General features: G+C 55.2%; 1 protein-coding gene across 3 annotated transcripts in view; it reads right to left on the bottom strand.

Moving 5' to 3' along the window:
- Nucleotides 1-12,511, bottom strand: part of CLMN (calmin) — a 105,949-nt gene that overhangs the window by 74,714 nt on the left and 18,724 nt on the right. The window lies entirely within an intron of this gene.

Genomic DNA, 12,511 nt, shown 5'->3' with positions numbered 1-12,511 from the left:
TGGTCACAGGCATGGCTGGCACAGATCGCTTTTGCAAATAAACATCAACCCAACCAGAATGCGGGCGAGGGAGGGGTGAGGTGGCCCCGGCGAATCTGGTCGGGGGAACATGAGGGGCTATCACCCTTTTGCAAAGCCATCTGGTCTCTGTTCCGGAAACCCAGAAATCAATTCCCATAGCCTGTGACCCAGTAGGTCTGCCTCTCGGTGTCTGCCCTAAGAAAGGTCATCAGAAATCGGGGCTGACAATCGACATGCAAAGAAGTGCATCATCACAGGATGTACAGAAAGGAGTAGAAAAGCTGAGAACAGAATTGTAGACGGTGGCTGAAGACACCGTAAGAAGAATTCTCCCGTAGCCACGGGGCGAGGTTCGCCGGACATTTCAGATGGGAAAATTCTGGAAGCCTAACACAACATGTAAAAGAGTAGAGTCAAAATTGCACATGTGATTGACTGAAATCACTAATGGTGACGATGAGCATTTATTACGAGCTCCGTGGGGGAGCTCCGTGGGGGCCCGTGCCCAGGGCTGGGCTTCGTTTAGCCTTGCCGCAAGCCTGAGAGGAAGGTCCAACCTCACTCCCATTTCACAGATGAAGGCGTGGAGGCACGGAGAGAACATGTCATCAGCTCCACAGCACCAGGCCCTAAGATCACTGAGCAGTGACTTTGGGACCCATTTGCAGGTCCAGAATACCGCATGTGATGACATTAATGTTAAAGCCATCAACACATTTATAGGACAAAGAGCCTGAAGGTAAGGGTAGTTATCTCTGGGTGGTGCCATGTGGGATGATTTTTATTTTCAAAGTTCTTTATATCTTGGGTATTTTCCGTATTTTATCCAGTGCACAAAGACTACTTTTAAAACCAGAAACCATGCTATTTTTAAAAGGCTCCAGAGATTTCATAACCTTCCCTAGAATGGCTTAAATAACAACACAAACAAAGACCAGTAATGCAAGGAAATCTGCCCTCCCAGGGCTCCCCCCCCACCCCCTGCCCCGGGCAGTATGAGCCGTACTGTCTTACACATTGATTTTCCTTCCTGGGAGACTATGCCCTTGACTTTAAATAGCTTCAGGTCAAGAGCCTGAGAACAGCTCTCCCCTTCCGCCCTCTCAGGGGTACAGGGGACCCTCTGCACCTGCTCTCTGGATTCCCAGGCTGGTGGCAGGGGAAGGGGTGGAGGTCGAGCTTGTGCCCCCCACTAAAAGCACCAGCTCTCCCAGGACCCAGGATTTTCTCTAGGAGTTACAGAGAAATCATCAAGGATTAACACGGGCAAAATGAGGCTGGGAAAGGACAGGCCTGAGGGAGCACAGGATACCAGCGGGAGCGTGGGGACAGGAGGCCTAGAGTCTGTGCATCTCCAAGGACATAGCTAACCCAACCCCAATGCCCCCAACCAGTCAATGAACCTAATCCAAGAGGGGAAAGCAAGCAGCAGGAGAAAGGAGGTAGGTAAGTGACACAGAGCAGAATGCAGCTTTTACGTAGCCTTTCATGGCTGTGGGAACAAACGTAAGTGTATTAGAGAGAGGATTAAAATAAACAAATACATAACACGACAATAATGATGGCACAGGAAATGTGCTGGAAGATACTTTCTTTCTCTACCCCCACCCTATATGCCCACGTTTTCTCTAATTTGTCTTTAAATCAAATCGAATAAACATACATATTTCTGAAGCCATCCTGGGAAGTCTGCCAAGAGCCAGTCTTCACTGCCCTCTTTGGACCCAAGGCCAGGAGCAGCTTCCAGTGGGTTCTGAGCACCTGACCTTGTAGGCAGGAGGAAACCATACAAACTCCAGCGCCAGGGCACAAGGGCAGGGCCAAGCTGGCACACTGCTCCCGACTTCTCCCTCCCTCCATGAGACCAAGCCATTGTCTCTAGAAACTGGGCCTAGTGGGGGAAATGGCTAGAAAGGAGGCAGCGGAAAGAGAAAAAGGAAGAAGCCCACTTCCTTCCCTCAGTCTCTTCCCTAATGCTGCAGCTAAAGCTTGCAGAACTCCAGCAGGGAAGGAGCCAGGGGCCGCAGAGGAGGAAGCAGGTGCTTCTACACCCTCCTCGGGAACAGAGGGATGGGATGCTGAGGGAGAGGGGAGGGGGAAGCAACTCTCCAGGCGACCCCCTCCCCAAATGGCCAGGACAGAGGTCAGCCTGCTTGCTGAAGAGCCGAAAATGAACAGGGAAGAGCTACTCATATTTCTAGGGCTATTTGCTAAGCACTTACTATGTTCCGGGCTCCAGACTAGGCTACAGTGCGAAGCAAGATGCATGGCTCCTGCTTGCCATGGGGAAGAAGGTATGAATCCAGAAACCCAACCACGGAATTACTGTGATGGTTGCACTAAAGGAGAACAAAGCTAGGCTGCTGGAGGTGAAAGCCCAGAATGCCTCTGGAAGGAGAAGGGCCGGGGTGCTTGGCTGGCACACTCGGGGCAGGCCCTGCCCACAGCCAGAGCTCAGGGACCTACGGGAAGGGTATGCAAGCCCACCAGCTTTTGGATGCAAGGATCAGGTAGAGCAGAAAGAGCCTGGAGACAGACCTTCCCCGCCCCAGCTCCCGTCCCTCGCCTGTCCCTTCCGAGCAGCGTGAGCTTGTAAATTACTTCATGGTCTATAAAAACACGCAGAAAGACAGTCATTTTCAAGTGCCCTGTTGAGGAGGAGAATGTGAGTCCCTGTAGGGCTCGGTCTCCGCTTGCACGTTCCCTCTCTCCAATTCACGCCCCATCCGGGAGGCCGGTCTCTCCACAGGCTGCATCACTGGGCACCCTTGTCCTCTGGCTGCCTGCTGGGCTCGGCCCACAGGCAATGCTGGCAGGACGACTGGGTAGAAGGCTCCGAGGTCTCATCGCATTGCCGCCACGCTCAGCTCCCCAGCTGTGGTTTTGGCCAGGGCTGCCTTCCTCCGCCTCCGACCCCAGTTCCTACAGGGGGACCAGGCTATGGCTTTTGGGGGTTCCTCCAGCCCCACCCCCTCTCCGTGCCCGCAACAGCTCCCCGCTGCTCTGAGTCCCCCCAAATGCTGCATGGTCCCTGCAGGGGTCCTCCTCCTGCCCCCCTCCCCTCGGAAACAGCCCTTCTTCCACTCTGTACTCACTTCTGTGCGTGCCCAGCTGGGCTCCTCACTGATCCAGCCCTGTGACAAGCTCGACCCATCTGGTGGTGACCGGGATGGTGGAGGACATGGAGGGGGCGGGAAATGTGTTCAGGCTGCAAGGCTCACAAGCTGGCTAGTACAGGCTCCTGTAAGGAGCTAGGAGCTGGGAAGGCTGAGCAAGAGGCTGCAATCCATGCTGAGGTCAGAGCCACAGTCCCTTGTGTTCAACCTCCTCCTGGAGCCACCGAAGCCGGTGTCCTAGGACAGTCACGCTCTGGGCTGAGGAAGGCGGGTTCAAGTCAGGGGTCATCAGACAGAGAGGGGAGGCTACCCAGTGGAGGCCCGGCCGAGGAGGAGTAAGGTGAGCCAACAGAAACAGCTGGACCCCCGCACAGCAGGCGGGCGCCCAGGACGAGGTGGCTCAGGGCCCCACAGCGGAGGGAGATTGGGGCAGGACGGCATCACAAGTCACAAGTCTGGGGCCCAGGCATGTGCAGGCACAAAAGGTGAGGCCTTCGGCAAGCAGGAAGCAGGGCCCCGGTCCCACCACAGGCTCCAGGGAGCTCCTGCCTGAGGGCTGCCGGCAGCGAGCTCCTGAGAAGGACAGGACAGACTGACTTCCTCACTGCCAGCCAGGGCCCCATTCTCATTCCACACTGCCTTCCTCCAACCACTGGCCAGCCCCAGGACAGGTCACAGAAACGCAGACTATCACAGAGATTTCTGAGATAATCTAGTCCTGGGGCAGTAAATGCTCCACCCGGGGGAAATACTCCCAACCCAGCACCCCAGCAGACATTGCTAATCGAACCCTGCACGCCAGTCCAAGGAGCCCAGAGCTGGCCCCACCCCTGATCTGGGTGATTGACCAATCAGAACAGGCAGCAAAGTCCAACCCTCCACTCCCGGCCCTGGGGGGTGGGGGCCTGGTGGGGGCGGAGACAACGCCTGGTGGCGTTGGAGACCCTAAGACCCGCACAAAGCGGTCCACCCTCCATCAGGCCAACCTTTTGGTTTCCCCAGACAGCCTCTGTCAGATGAGGAACCCCGAAAGCAGACTGCTGTCAAGGCGATACTCCCTTTGTATTGTGAATTATTCATGAGTTTTAAGACGTTTCATTTCCATGGAGTAGGCTGAGATGGAGACTAAGCGAGAGCGGGGTGGATGTGTCTGCGGGGAAGGAAGGCCTGGAAAGCAAGCCCCAGTGCCACCCATGCACCAGGCGGAAGGCTGGAAGCTCATTCTTTAAAAACCAGTTTTCTGCTTAGCAAAACTCAACATATCGTTTGTAGAAAAATTAGGGACTCCGCAAAGCCAAGAGAGGAAAATAATCAGACTATCAGGTCTACCATGGCCATGGCCTGGGGTCCAGCTAGGGGTTTTTCAAGGAGGCAAACCACTCCCCTCCCCTCTGCTGTGTGCAGGGCTCGCAGAGAAAAGGCACCTGTGGCAATGAGATGTGGCCCTGGGGGACTAAGGGACCCTCCTTTCACCCGGACCACCAGGGCGCTGACCCCCCACCAGGTACGGCAGCCTTGTTGGGGACTTCTTCCACTCCCAAGGAAGAGGGCACAATGGATCCTGACACTGAAGGGGGGCTGGTCTGCTCTGCAGACCCTCAGCCAGGGGAAGTGGAGGCCACAGGGCCCATGAAGGCCACGGTCAGGATGGGTCAAGGGGAGGAGAGGCCATGGCCGACAGGTGCCAGACACTTCCTGATGGATATGTCCAGTCACCTCAAGCAGACCTGGCATCAGGCCCATGATATGGAGAAAAACAAAGCATAAGTTCAGAGAGGTTACACAGCTGGGATTCACATCATCCTGTAAACTCAGGGTCAACGACAGCCCCCGCCCTCCTGCCCAGCACGTACAGTACTTATTTTGAAGACCGACAGTTCAATGACAAATGGAATGAATGGCCATGACCTTATCTAGATCACTCCCCATGGACATAGCCCTCTCCACCTTCACCAGCATTTCCCTCTGCCTGGCATGTCCCCCTGCACCACTAGCTGGTCTCTCTACTGAGCTGCTGTGCTTTCAAGGGGGGCATCAATCTTGGGGATCCCATGGCCACCTGTAACGTATCTGCCCATCCCGCCCCACTGTCCTGCCCCGCTGTGCGTGCAGTCTGTCCCTGCACGGAGCTGTGGGCACCTGCCAGTCAGCAAGGGAGTCCAGGCCCTGTCCGCATGCTGCCTGGGCTCAATTTCAGCCCGCCTCTGACCAGGTGCCCTTGGGCGGGCCTCTGATCTTCTCAGTGCCTTGGGCAGGAATGACAACAGCATCTCTCCAGCTCCCAGAGAGGCCCTGAGCTTGGGCCGCTGCAGAGGAAAGCTCATGGTGATACCAGAAAGCGAGGAGCTTGGTCCTGTGAGCCTATTAGAGTTAACTGCTGTGCAAATAGGTTTGGATGGCTGGATCTTGGGTGCCTTTAAAGTGTCTGCTCTCTGTATGGTAGTCCCTGAAGTGCCCCTTAATGACCAGAGGCCACTTAGAGAAAACAGAGTAGGAGTAATAAACACGGTTACCATGGGGAAAATGAGTGCCACCAGGGGGGTATTATAATCATCTTGTTTAATACCCATAACAAGCAAGAACAGAAGGACTTGTGCTCACTTTACAGACAGGAAAAGTAAGTCCTAATGGACTTTGAACCCCGTCCAGGAACCCAGAGCAAAACCATGGCAGGGTCGGGAGCTGTGGTGGAAAGCAGGGCTTGCATTTCCCACCCCAAAAAGCCATTCTCTCTTCCTCCTATAGAACTAGAACCCCATTCTTAGGTGGGCACCACTAGACTCAACTTCCCAGCCTGTCTCAAAGTTCACTGAAACTATGTGACCACGTGCTGGCCAATGAGATGTCAGCAGAAATACCAAGAGACAGCTTCTTGAAACTTCCGTTAACAGAGATGTAGCACCCAGCCCTTGCCTGACCCTTATTTATTGTCCCTCCCTCCACCCTGCTGCCTGGAACACTAAAGGTAATGGCTGGAGCTCTAACAGCCACGTTGGATCAGGACGCAAGAGCCAGACCAGGAGATGGCAGTGCAGGGAGCTAGAGGAAGCCTGGGTCCCTCCGGTTTTGTGGTTCACAATTGCCACACCAGCTCTGGATTGCCTGTGCAGAATGTGCACCTGTTTACGACACTGTTGTGGGGCTCTCTGTAATGCACAGCCAAACCTAGTCAAGGCGGATCCAGAATCACCCCTAAGTCTGTCTCTCTTGGAATAAAGGCGTGCCCCGTTGGTGTGCTCCCAGGGAGGGCTCTGGGCTTGGTGCCTGCTGGGGGCCAGAGTGAACGGGTGGCTGCCAGCCTCCGCCCTGTGCTTCTCCCTGCAGGTCTCACTTTACTAGACTTGAAAGAAGTCTGTAAAGTCTCATTTACAAGGTAAATCCATGCCCAGGGCTCAGTGGGGGTTCCCGTGGCTTTTACAAGGAAGAGATTTCAAAGATCATTTAGAAAGTGCTGACTTACATCAACGGTCACAGGACCAAGGAAGGCCACTTGTGTGCGACGGCCCGTTTCAACGGACACGCCAGCGTCATGAGAACAACTGTGATAAAGACACTCTGCTTGCTAGTGGTCTGTCCCTCTCTCTTTCCCCCTCCCCCCACTTTTAAAGTCACATTTATTGAGGCATGACTTATAGATGGTAAAATTCACCCTTTCTTGTATACAGTTCTATGAGTTTTGATGAATAAAGTTGAGTAACCACCACATTCAAGGTACAGAATAGTGTATCCCCCCAAAAATACCTTAGTGCTCGACTGTAGTCAATTCTCTTCCCCATTCCTCGGCCCCTGACAACCACAGATCCACATTTTTGTTCTACAATTTTGGCTTTTCCAGAATGTTCTATAAATGGAATGCCATTAGAGCCTTTAGAATCTGGCTTCCCCCACTTAGGTTTGTGCAATCCACCTGGGTCGTATGTCCTTTCTTGTGGCTGAGCAGGACTCCTCTGCCGGAGGCACCATAGTCTGGTTAGCCACTCACCAGCCCGGGGACATGTGGCTTGTTTCCACTTTTTGGCTACTGGGAATAGCGCACACACAAAAATTCATATTTATATATATATATATGAATTTTTCGTGTGTATATATATACATACATATATATATGAATGTGTGTGTATGTGTGTGTGTGTATATATATATATATATATATATATATATATATAAAGAAAGAGTTGTGTGAGTGAACCTGTTTTCATTTTTCTTGGGAAAATACCCAGGAGGGGAATGACTGAGGCCAATGTATGTGTCGCATTTGAAAAAACTACTTAAAAAAAAAAAAAAAAACCACTTAAGTTTTCCTAGGTGGTGATACCATCCTTCGTTCCTGTGGACAGCGAGGGCGCTCCAGGTGCCCCCACCTCACCAGCCCTTGCTGAGAACTACCATAAAGTCCCAGCTTGTAGGGGCACGTGGGTGGCTCAGTGGGTTAAGCCGCTGCCTTCGGCTCAGGTCATGATCTCGCGTCCCGGGATCGAGTCCCGCATCGGGCTCTCTGCTCAGCAGGGAGCCTGCTTCCTCCTCCTCTCTCTCTCTCTGCCTGCCTCTCTGCCTACTTGTGATCTCTCTCTGTCAAATAAATAAATAAAATCTTTAAAAAAAAAAAAAGTCCCAGCTTGTAGACACCGGTGATCATCCCGGCCCCAGGCCCCGGACCACCACCACTGCCATGCCCAGCTCCCAACGGGGACCCACCTGCAGCTCTCTGTCCTCTCCGGCTAGCCGCCCCCAAACAGGTGTTGGACCCCAGCTAACCACAAAGCATGAAGCCTGCTTCTCTCTCTTATCATTATGGACAGAAAGATCCGTTAAGCCTGTACCAGGCAGCCCCCCACTGGCAAAGGTCCTCTCGCCATCAGGACCTTCTCCCGCCGTCTGGTCTGCCACCCCTAGAGTCAGGCTGGGTCACGGAAACAGAGATTGTTCAAAGGGCCACACGGCTGCTGGCCCAGGGGCCCCCAACAGGGGAGGGTCAGTGGTGCAAAAAGATGGTAACCTCGGCGAAAGCAATGTAGCTCCCCCACTTGTCAGCCCCCTCCCCGAAAACACACAATCTGTATGAGAAAGAAGCTTTCCGCTCAGGCGAAGGAGATCTGGGGACTGAGGGCTGAGCCAGGGATCAACCAGGAGGATCCCTAACAGGTGAGCAGGCACTGTTTCACTCAAAAAGGTGTATTTTAGGGGCTCCTGGGGGGCTCTGTCGGAAGAGCGTCTGACTCCTGATTTCAGATCAGGTCCTGATCTTGGGGTCCTGAGATCCAGCCCTGCATAGGGCTCTGAGCTCAGCGGGGAGTCTGCTTGAGATGCTCCCTCCCCCTCCCCTTCACCCCTACCCCCACTTGTGAACTTGTGGGCTCTTTCTCTCTCTCTAAAATAATAAATAAATCTTTAAAAGAACAAAAGGTGCGTTCATATCTGCGGGGAGGGGCAGTAGGCCTGGCACAGGCTAACATGAAAGGGAACAGGACGCACGTAGCACATCCAACCTAACCCCCTGTGACTTGGGCATCATCATCCTCACTTTGCAGAAGAGGAACAAGATCCCAGAGACACACAACAACCCGCTTGGGTCACACAGCCGGAGTGGCCAGTTGGCGAGTCCATCTGGGCTTTCCTGACTCCAATGTATCTTTGGAGAGAAGCTTATTTAAAAAACTCCTATGTTACCACCAGGTTCTAGGTATTTTAATGCCTCATAAAAAAACCTTCTAGCACCTTCTAGAATTTACTCATGCAAATGTTTATTGAGTTCCCTCTATGTGCCAGATGCTGTTCCAGACACTTGGGACATGTCCATGAATGAACCAGACCAAATCCTGCCTTGGCAGAACTTAGGGTCTAATGAGCCAGTGCGTGGAGCTAGGAGATTTGGTCTGCCCGGGGTCCTCCCCTTGGGCCACCCCCCAGACACTCTCCCAACCCGAAAAGGTTTGCCCAAATCAGGAGTGAGCACCCAGGGAAAATCAGAACTCCCAGAGAATATTCTGTTTCTTGGTACTCAGGCCCCACTGAGATCCACGTCAGAGGTGAGGTGCTCTGACAGCAGGAGCGAGAGTGCTCCCCAAGCACACGGCCATTCTGTGCATCTGTTCCGGTGTTTTCTGAGCACCCACACTCTGCACCAGGCACAGGGGACACAGGAGACCACAATAGAGCCCCTGCCCCAGAGAGGCCTCACACCTTCCAGAGGAGAGCGGTCAGTGCTCATTAGGGGGCAGAGGGCTAAGTGCTGGGGTGCTGGAAACAGGAGGTGGAGAATCAAGGAAGGCTGCCTGGAGGTGGTGAGCAGCAAAGGTAGACAGATGGGGAGTGGAGGGAGGGGTATTCCTCACCCAGGCTTCATTGAACCCTTTCTGCCACTGTGAGGAAGACAGGCCAATGGTTTAAACCTGCTTCTCAGAAAAGGAGATGGAGACCAGGAGGCCAATCAGGGTCTGGTGGCTCCTCGGCAGCCTAGAACGGATGGCTGCTGGTTCTGGAAGGGCTGCTGTGCGTGAGGTCTGCGTTACACACATGGTGGGCGTCAGCTAATCCACACCACAGTTCTGAGTGGGGTATGAGAATCTCCCCCATTTCTTGTGAAAAAGTGTCTTGTGTAAAGTCACAGGAGGAGCCAAGATTCAAGGCCCAGCTTCGCGAGTGTTGGGGTCCAACACCCAGCGTGGGCATCCCATAGACCTGGGTCTCCCCCTGTCCTCCGGGAGCCCATCAGGCCTCAGCTCCTACACCAAGTCCCGGGGGCAGGAAGGGGCACAAGGAGGCTTAGCGCCCCCACCCTGAGTTCTGAGGCCCTGCCCATCCACTTCTGGGTAGGAGACAGGTCCCCAAAGCTGGTCCTGGGCAGGCTCCCCTCGCCACTCTTCTCTAGGACAGGGGACCAAAGCCCGGGGGACCTAACCGCCCCCCCCACACCCCGTGAAGCTAAGGAACAGAACTTGGACTGGAAGGGGGAAAAGGGGGAGGAGCACGCTGACCTCATCTCCCAGCACCTGCTGGGCCGGGAGGCCGCCGCTGGGCTGGCCTGGGCCCTTCAGAGGGAGAGCGCACCGCTCCACCGGGGAATGATGCGTGCAGGTACTTAGCGTGAATCACATTTTACGAGCCTCAGTTTCTTCCTCTGGAAAATGGGGGGGTAGACAAAAGTAGCCCTCTCTCAGGATAGTCATGACATGTGGGTAACCTGTTCACAAGGCCCCTGGCGAGCTCTCACAAGCACTGAAAATAGCCTTAGCCAGGAGCAGAGCGGGTGAATGTGCCCGGGGGTTGTCCATCCGTCTCGAGGGACCAGTAGCACCTGGGGACTGGCTAGACATGCAAATTCTCACCCCCAACCAGACCTAGTGGGGTGAGGCCGGAGGGCTGGGGTTCAGCCAGCCCTCCAGGCAATCCCAACGGGCCCTTGGCAGGGTTCCTCAGCCTCGGCGGGGTGCATATTCTGGGCTGGGTAACTCTCTGCTGGCGGCCGTCCTGTGCACTGTAGGACGTTGACAGCATCCCCGGGCTCCCCCCACCAGAGGCCAGGAGCATCCTCGCAGCTGTGACAACCAAAAATGACTCCAGACCTTGTCAGAGGTCTCCTAGGGGCAGAATCACCCTGCGCTGAGGACAAGGGACCTCCAGTTTGGGAACCATTGCTCTCTGGGGCATGAAGCAGACACCTCCCTCCAGGAGCTCCCCGGGGAACTGCTTCGAGGAGCAGGACAGGTTCAGCCCAGACCCCAGGCTCTGCGCTGTGATCGTCCTCACCCCACGGCACCGCCTGGCCCTCGCTGGCTGTCTCCCCTCTGGACAGCCCCTTCCCGGGAGAGCTGGCCTATGAGGCTCTGTCCACACGGGCCACCCTGGGGAAGTGGCTTTCATGCCCGGCTCTCCAGGGACCACCCCAAATCACCTCCCCTCGGCCTGTGCCCACTGGAGAGGGGCTGAGGGGAGCCCAAGGTTCGGTCAGACTGTTCCATTCCATCTTAATTCCTGGCTCGCACTTGCTCCCATCAGAACCAGCTTCACAACTGGCTTTTCCTGCCTAAGTGCCCAGTGAAGGGAGTTTGAAGGGAACCCGGAACCCCACTCCCAAAAAGAAGGAGTAGCCCCAAGTTTAAAACTTTAAAAAATGTTGATCGGGACTCAGAGAATGTTTGCCCTGGTCATTTTTCAGGGAACCTATCTAGCCTGAGAAAGTACCACCCCAAGGTCAAGACGGCTGTCCCGAGCGAGACGCTCACGGCGGTGCTCTACTTGCAAAGCGGGGGCGCCTGTCTCAGGAGGGAGCTGGTTAAGGAAATTCTAGTCGGGCTGCTCGGTGGGGCACGGCACGTCCACTCTGTGGGCACGGCTGGGCCGGCTCAGACCGGACCCTCCCGGCAAAGGGCTCCGGTCACAAGTCACGGCAGCGTGATAACGAAGTGACAAGAGCTGAGACACGGTGACAAGAGCAGATGGGCGCGGCGGGGTGGGGGCGGCGTCACCCAGCTCGGGGTGTCAGAGAGGCTCCCCGCAGCACGGAAGGCGGCACTGGGTGAGGGGCAACATGGAAAAGCCCAAAGCAGGCCTCAAAGGGGTAACAGATACAAGTGTGGAGCTAGGATCGCAAGAAACATACCGGACGGGCAACACAGAAGTGTGCGGGGGCGGGGGGGTGTGTGCAAAATGTGCCTGTGGCACTTGTAGAACCACGTGAAACAAAACCAGCAACTGCTACAGATGAGGACCCCAGGGGACACCCCTGCACACCACAGCGCCCAGCAGTGCCAAGGGCTTCCTGGGCCTTATCACAAGGTGGGCCCTGGCTTCCTCCAAGTACAGACGAGGAAACGGACCAGGGAGGTCAGGAGGCTCGCCCTGGAATCCACAGCTATTGTGGCCTACGAGGGCTCTGTGTCCAGTCGGAACACTGTCTAAGAGCGGGTGAGCCTTCCCTCGCTGCTGCCCTGCCCTCTGTTCTACCCTGTCCCCTTGTCACTGCCACCAGCCAGGATGGCCCCACCAGCACCGTGAATCACCGTTTTAAATCCTGGACCCCAGGGTCTCTCGATCTGAGCCCAGGTGAGGGGACAGACGGACCAGTGAGGGATCCAAGGGCACCAGAGACAGGATTACAGGTGGGTACTTGACCCATCTGTTCAGAGGGTGGACTCTGATTTCCCCGTGCTGGGTGTGCAACGTCAGCTAGGCCTCTAAGCCGCAGGACGGGCTGGCACCACCCGGTGTGCCCCACTGCGGGGGCGTCTCAGCAGCCTCTGCGGCATTCCCTCACCTCCTGTCTGTCATGGGGGTGACACAGGTTGCTATAGAAGGCCCCTACCAGGTGCGGGGACCTGAAAGATATCCTCGTATCTGAACAGCCCCACGAGGAAGGCAAGTCACTTCCATTCTAG

Source organism: Neovison vison, chromosome 13 (genome assembly GCF_020171115.1).
Source record: "Neovison vison isolate M4711 chromosome 13, ASM_NN_V1, whole genome shotgun sequence".
NCBI classification, from domain to species: domain Eukaryota; kingdom Metazoa; phylum Chordata; class Mammalia; order Carnivora; family Mustelidae; genus Neogale; species Neogale vison.
Note: the sequence above shows the minus strand (reverse complement) of the source record. Positions and strands in the feature narration are given on the sequence as shown.